General features: G+C 43.2%; 1 non-coding gene across 1 annotated transcript; it reads left to right on the top strand.

Moving 5' to 3' along the window:
* Nucleotides 1-1,646: 1,646 nt before the first annotated feature.
* LOC111736028 lies at nt 1,647-1,765 on the top strand. Its single transcript, XR_002779067.1, has one exon. It is a non-coding gene; the product is annotated as a 5S ribosomal RNA (ribosomal RNA).
* Nucleotides 1,766-5,388: the final 3,623 nt, after the last annotated feature.

Here is a 5,388-nt window from a genome sequence, read left to right as displayed (position 1 = left end):
ATTCTCCTTTCTTCCTCTTGAATGAGCCTTTGGCTCATGCCAGGCCTGCCTCATGGCCGCCTTTGGGATGAACTAATGCAAGACATTTCTACAGCAAACACGCAAACATGTCAGGATGAGAAACAGGAAGAGGTCTACATTATCCTTCAAGCCCAGAAGTTTCAGACACCTTCAAAGAGGCTGTACCTTTTTCGAAAGGAATCCTTTTTCCTTAGAGAAATGGAGAGAAGCTTTGAACTTCACAAAGCCCTGGACTTCATACGCTTGGCAAAGGCAAAATCTGGCTTCACTACAGGCTGCCTCGGCTCAGTAGCAAAGATAATCCCAGCCCCTGGGCAGCTTAGCCTGTAAACCAAGGACAGCTGTTGTGAAAATAACACAGGCGGAGTCATTTAAAAAAAAATCCTCATGTAAATCTGTTTACAGAGCAAAGAAACTCCTTTCTCAGGATGGAAAATGCCATTACTTCTCAGAAGATGCACTTACCTTAATTTCACATCATTGGTATTCATTCAGTGAACTCACACAAATATTTATTGATATCAGTTCTGTTCGGCAACTACTTTGAAACTGGCCTCTCTCTGCATAGTAAGTACTCATTTAAAATAGTTTTCCATGCTGCCCTATATTAAAAGTTGGCGCCAAAATTTATTTTAGGATTGGGTGCTAATTATTATTCCTTGGAGGGCACCCATCCAAGAAGCAGTGAGGTGGAAAGGGAAAGGGGTTTAGAATCAGACACATGTGGTCTTAAACTCTGAGTCTTGATAGGGATGAGCTGTGTGACTTTAGGCCAATTGCTAAGTCTCTGGGCCCCAGCCTTATTTTTCCGTAAAGTGAGAATGTCTTTCTTACTCCAAAGCCAGTGCTCTCTTCCTGGAAGAACAGCATTTGGTTGGGTAGAGGAGAGAGCTCATTCATTCTGGAAGACAGAACTTGCCTGGTACTAGAGAGGAAAGAGAGAGAGGCCGGCCTGCCCTTGGGGGTGGGTATGTTTGGAAACAATGAGAGAGAACACCGGGACAGTCAAAGAAGGGCCCTTCTGCTTTGTACACTGTTCACAGCCCCAAAGCCCACGCTTTAGGACGGGTGTCTTGGAAGCCCCTGGATGAGGGATGGATGGGCTTGAGCTGCAAGGGGGATGAATGCATGTAGAGTCACGTGGCAACTGGATCAAAAGCTTCCTGAGTGGTTCTTGCCTGCTTTGCCTTCGTTAGACATCAGAGAAATAGATCAAGGGAGGGATGGTATTTCTTTCACTTGAAGAAAGAATGAGGGGACCTAGGTTTATCGGAACAAGAGGGGCTTAAATTAGATGGCAATAACATGACCTCCTCACTCTGAGAAAAGTACGAGAATCCTGTGTCGTTAAGGCGCCTCCTTTCTAAGAGACTTTAAATCTCCGGGTTGGCAGAGGCTCTTATTGGATCATTAGTTACTTCAGTCTCTTCTACATACTAGATAAGTTTCCTGAATTACTGTGATGCTCATTGTGTTTGAAAGTTTCCTGGTGAGTTATTAAATTTCCTCGCTCTCATCCACCCCCTTCCGAGCAGAAACCTTTTCAGAGGATAATCTGAGTTGTAAAGAGCAGGCTCTTAGTTCTGGCGCTGGGTCTCTAAAGCCCATGAAGATGCTGGGCCAAAGTCTACGGCCATGCCACCCTGAACAAGCCCGATCTCATCTGATCTCGGAAACTAAGCAGGGTCAGGCCTGGATAGTACTTGGATGGGAGACCACCTAGGAAGACCAGGTGCTGTAGGTGTCAAAAAATTAAAAAAAAAAAAAATAAGCGACTGTAAGCTGACAATGTCCTTGCAATCTGTGAGGTCAACCAAGGGTTGCCTCGCCTAAAAAATAAAATTAAATAAATAAATAGATAGATAGATAGACAAACAAACAAACAAACAAATAAATAGATAGATAAAAAAATGCTGGGCCCAGAGCCCAGGCACCTGCCATTCCTCTAAGGCCCAGAACTGATCCGAAGTCACAGAATTTGAACTGCTGGACTCACCCTCTTTATCGTTTTGAAAACTGAGAAATTCCACCAAAGTGACATAATATGACATTTATATACAATTCTGGTATCACTTAAAGACCTAAGGATTTTCAGAACAAAGGCCAAAGTAAGGAATCAGTAAGTCTCCATTGCAGCTAAACTTTGAGGGATGACCAGGTGTTAATGGTTAGGGGCACCAGTCCACATAGGACAGTGAATTTAATTCACCAAGCTGCTACTGAGCTCTTACTAGGTGCCAGGTCTTGGTTTGGGTACTGGGTGGCGGTGGTGGGAGAGATCTAGAGATAACAGTGATAATAACGATGATGATAAAAACAGCAGCATGTACTGGGAATTGACTATGTGCCAGGCATTGTATTGATTTAATCATTTATTCAATAAATAGTGGGGGCTTCATAAATACTTGGCTGAATTGCTCACTCATCCCAGCTACAGTGGCCTTCTCTCTGCTCCTCAGATGCACCCGGGGCCTTTACATCCTCCCTTTTCTCTACCTGGAAGATGCTTCTTCCAGATATTTGACTGGCTGGCTCCCTCATTTCCTTCAGGTCTTTCTGCAAATGCCACTTTCTTCGTGAGGTCTCCTTGATCACTTAATCTAAAATTGCAACCTTCCTTCCCATCCCACAGCTTTGCTGTTTCCCTTGCCCCACTTTACTTTTCCCCCTTAGCTCATCTAGCACACTGTATTAACTAATGTGCTATTGCCTGGTCTCCCTTGCTGGTGTGAGAGCTCCATAAGGGTAGGGATTTTGGACTCTTTGTTCACTGTTCTAGTCCCCTTGCCTAGGTCAGATGATCAATTTTGTTCAATGCATGGATAGAAGGAAATATTTTCTCAGTGTCAATTATCCACCCAATAATAAGCACTGAGGATAGTGCAGTGAACAAGGCAGACAGGTTTTTGCCCTCCAGAGGTCTATGGCCTTGTGGGGATAAGATATTAAACTAATTACATAATAATCTCCATCCTGTTGAAACAGAGCTTGCAGGGTGCTTTATTGATATTATTTCACTGAAATCTCACAACAACCCTGGGGCATCGGTACTATAAACCATAGTTTAAGTTTATAAATACTATTTTAGTTTTTTCTATAGCTGAAAATATCCAGATAGGCTCTGAATTATAGAGAGGCTGTGTTTATTTAGTTGACACATATTAATAATAATTATGGATATATAACTTTCAGTTCTAATGGTCTTTTTCATATTCATTACTTTCTATGAACCTTACAAAGTATTCATGCTACTCTATAAATGCGAAGACTGAGGTCTAGAGAATTTAGGTAACTTTCCAGAACCACATAACCTAGTTAGTTTTCCAGAAAGGATCAAACCCAGTCTGTATCCTTACCATTCTTCCTCATTCTGAGGAACCAAAATGATGGAGGGACCAACGAGTAGGTGGGTAGGGGGACAGGTGCTCAGAAACCGGATTTTCTTAGAGAAAGAGGAGGTTAGGACTTTCAGGTTGGACAGCTGAGGTGAAGAGCTTGAATAAAGAACAAAGGCTCGCAAGTGGCTGTAGGGCAGGGAGAGGTAGGTTGAACAGAATCCTAGGTGGGAGAGGAGGCATAGTTCCCACACCCTCTTCCCACACACACTCCTCTCATTGTGGTTTGATTCTAACAAGGAGATATAAGAGATTCTTGAACAAAGCTGGGACAGGATGAAAATGATCTCTGGGGAGTAGGGTTTTAAAGCAACTTCTCCATCCCAATCGCTTAGGAACCCATCATATCCACACACCTTTTTGGTTAAATTAGCAACATACATTTATAAATGCTACCTGAACCTATCATAACACATTGCATTTTGATATAATGCCTACTTCTACTAAACTTTCAAAACTTTGATATTTTCCCAATGCCCCACCCCTTGAAGAGTGTGCCCTGACAGTGTGGGATGCTGAGAATCAGAAGCCTAGCACTGTAAGTTATGTACAGCCATATCTAACCAATTATCCATCCATCAGTGTGTTGATTGCTTCCTACAATCCAGGCAAACTGCCTGGCACTGGGGATAAGAAAAGGAGCAGGTTTCAGTCTCTGCCCTGAAAGCTCTCGTGACAGTTAAGTAAATAGGTAATTACAATACCTCATAGTAAGTGTATGACCCATCTGGGAGCTGGGGGGAGCACTCAGCCAGGATGAAGGTGGGTGCAGGAAAAGGGTCAAAGAAGCTGAGTTCCTCAGAGAATATGGCAAATTAGAGCGCCTGTAAGAAAGCTTAATCTGGTTATAGAGTAGGAAGGAATTTGAAGGAAAAATGAGGCTAGAGAGATAAGCAGGGGCCAGGTTATGAAGGGTTTTTAAATTTTATGTGATGTGGTTCTATAGTGTAGTGGTTAGCACATCTGCTTTCCACACAGAAGGTCTTGGGTTCATGCCTAGGTTCATCCGACCTAGGGAAAGGGACTAGAACTAGACCTGTGGCTCCACGGTCTATGGCCATGCCATCCTGAACAAGCCTGATGTCTGATCTTGGCTGCTAAGCAGGGTTGGGCCTGGTTGGTACTTGGATGAGAGACCACCTAGAAAGACCAGGTGCTGTAGGCATAAATAATAATAATAAAAAAGGGAAGAAATTTTATGCTAATGCAGTGGTTCTCATTATCTATGTCTATATCTATCTACAACCATATCTATCTATTGATCAATCGATCGATCTACATCACCCCTAATGGGTAAAACATATGTCCATCAGCAGCATGGTGAGAGGGAGCAGTTGTAGAGTTGAATTAACTAGTGTCAGGTTGCGATATAGCCATGCCCAACCTCCCCAGTTTGAGATTCATGATGTTTATTAAGAGTCTTGATTTTATCAGAAGGCAGACTGGCCTTAGATAAGCAACTTCAGCACTTTAAGCTTTGTCTTCTCATTTGTCTGTACATTCGTGTGCTAGCTGAGAGTGTGAGTTCTAGGTTCAACTGCCTGGACTCCAGCCTGACTCCTCCCATTCTCAAGTCGTCCACCCTCATTGGTAAACTGGATCAGTACTACTGTGGTGCCTACATCAAAGGCTCGCTGACGATGGGAGGTGGTAATCCATGTTAAGCTCCTGGCATAGTGCCTGGCACACAGTAAGCGATCAGTAAATGTCAACTTACTGTGATATTATAGCTCCCCTGTAGCTTAACAGTGTTAGCAATTTTCCTTTGTCATCCCCATCCCCATCATCATTGCCATCATCATCACCATCAGTCCCATCATCATGATTTTGAAGTTCTAGGAGGTCATTCCTCTCTGGGCTCCTCCGCTCCACTCTCCTTCGTTGTGGTTGTCTTACGAAAGAGAAGGCTCTACGTAGAGTAGAGAGATTTTAATAATGTGAAATTCATAACATTTATTGAGCTTCTTTGTGC

This window comes from Pteropus vampyrus, unplaced genomic scaffold (genome assembly GCF_000151845.1).
Source record: "Pteropus vampyrus isolate Shadow unplaced genomic scaffold, Pvam_2.0 Scaffold16, whole genome shotgun sequence".
In the NCBI taxonomy this organism is placed as follows: Eukaryota; Metazoa; Chordata; class Mammalia; order Chiroptera; family Pteropodidae; genus Pteropus; species Pteropus vampyrus.
The sequence above is the reverse complement of the archived record's forward strand: the minus strand, read 5'-3'. Positions and strand labels throughout refer to the sequence as shown.